The sequence below is a fragment of the Pteropus vampyrus genome, unplaced genomic scaffold (assembly GCF_000151845.1).
Source record: "Pteropus vampyrus isolate Shadow unplaced genomic scaffold, Pvam_2.0 Scaffold80, whole genome shotgun sequence".
NCBI classification, from domain to species: Eukaryota; Metazoa; Chordata; class Mammalia; order Chiroptera; family Pteropodidae; genus Pteropus; species Pteropus vampyrus.
Genome location: NW_011888861.1, coordinates 782,883 through 785,014, shown reverse-complemented (window position 1 = coordinate 785,014; position 2,132 = coordinate 782,883). Strand labels below are relative to the sequence as shown.

General features: G+C 41.3%; 1 protein-coding gene across 5 annotated transcripts in view; it reads right to left on the bottom strand.

Moving 5' to 3' along the window:
* The window catches only part of MBOAT1 (membrane bound O-acyltransferase domain containing 1), a 116,906-nt gene that overhangs the window by 56,201 nt on the left and 58,573 nt on the right, over nt 1–2,132 (bottom strand). The gene's annotated exons all lie outside the window — the stretch shown is intronic.

Here is a 2,132-nt window from a genome sequence, read left to right as displayed (position 1 = left end):
ATTATACTAAAAATGGTGTAACAATCATTCAAAAGTTTATGGTTTTATTAATAAAACCAATGGAGAAGGTATGACAAGAGCAGGGAGAGATGTGACCAAAAGAGGCACCTTCACTCTGCATGATTAAAAGTAGGGGACAGTTGTTAGCTCATCAACAGATATACAATCATGAAACAATGTGTATTAGTGTTCTAGAGCTGCCATAACAGATTACCACAAGCTACGTAGCTTAAAACCAGAAACTTACTGCCCCACAGTTCTGGAGGCTGAAGTCTGAAATCAAGGTGTTGGCAGAATTGGTTCATTCTGGAGGTGCTGAGGGAGGATTTGTTCTGTGCCTCTTCCTGACTTCCTAGCTGACAGCAACCTCTGGAGTTCCTTGGCTTGTAGCCAAAAACTCTCATCTCTGCCTCCATCTTTACATGGCCTCCTTCCCTCTATGTCTGTATCTCTCATGGTCTTCTTATAAAGACACCAGTCAGAATGAATTTAGGGCCCACCTTAATCTAGTGTGTCCTCATCTAGTTACATCTGTAAAGATGCTATTTCTGAACAGGGACATATTCTGAGGTTCCGGGGGAATACTAATTAAACCAGTACATGATGATATGCTTACATCTGAACTTTCTATATAAATTTGAAATAGATAACTGTACATTCATTCTACAGTCTTTGCTCACACCTATCTCCTCTAACTGTGTCAATACACAGGGTTCTTAATCAATGTCTGCTGAATGATGAATGAATGAACCTTTGGATGCCGGACCAAAGCCTTGGAGTGTGGATCTGCTGAATGATAGCATCTCTCTTACATAAATCCCCATCCACTCTCTCCAGTCATTTCCTCTAACATGAACTGAGAAGGTAAAAGTAAAGTTACTTGCAAAACGATCCAAGTGCAAAACTTAATTTTTATAATCCTCCCCCACATCCTTTCAGCATTCTCACCCACATTTAATTCAACAGCTATTAATTTTAATATACTAACTTGTTTTGGTGGCTTTCCGAAGGACCCAACTTAGATTCAGAGAAACCATTTTCTCTCCTTTCATATATAATCAGTACACACACACACACACACACACACTGTAATAAACAAGTTTGGAAATAAACACATACGACACTAGTTAAGCATACAAATGAATTGATGAAAGCAGAAGTTCCCATTTCTGCCAACTACAAACACTCCATGCACCAGGGTCTCAGTGAGTATGATTTAAAAGGCAGCTGGCAGCACCAGCCATTGAAAGCCAAGTGCAAAGTCCTAAATGCAGTAACTGGAGGTCGAGGAAGGGGATTGGGGAGGGGGTGGTGGCAATCAGGGAAAGCTTTGTAAAGCAGTAATCTTTTAGCTGGCTTTTGGAAAATGAAGTAAAAGATTTCCACCTAGACAAGGATGATAAATGCTCCTCTAATCAGTGGAATGAATAAGGCAGAGGCAAAGAGACATGGACTAACCTAGCATGTGTGTGGACCACAATGTTTTGGCATTGCCGCCATCTGCAGTGCAGAGTGGGAGGAGGAGACAGATGAGGCAGCTCCAACTCATGATGGAGTTTTTTTGATATTTTAGAACCTCATTCTGGTTGGTATAGAGACCAGAGGCTGGAAAAGGGGTAAGAAAAAGGATGGCCAGTTAGGAAGGTTACAGACATGTGGTGGTCCAGGGTGGTGGCAGTGGGCACATGTAGCAATGGATGGAGCATAGTGACAGCCAGCCTACAGACCTGATAGGACCTGGTGACATAGGATGTGGGTGGTAAGAGGGGGTGCTTTCTGGGACCTCCATAGGCACCTGTCTCACATTCTTGTGCTCTTGCAGAGCTGTATCCTCTGCCTGAATATCTTTCCTCCTGCCTAAATGTCTGTGGCACCTGGCATTGTACCTACCATACTGGGGACTCAAAAATTGTTGCAGAAATGAATGAATATATACTTTTGTGCCCTAAAAAGAAAAGACGATATAGATGAGAAATAAGTAATAATCTACTTTGGGCTAAAGTCAACATTTTTTGTTCAATATCCCAACCAATTATGACTGAGGAGCTGTTTGAGGCTTCTAGAAACACTGAATAAGAACTGAAATACTAAAGTATTTAATTCATTCATTTATTGAACACCTATTTAATGCC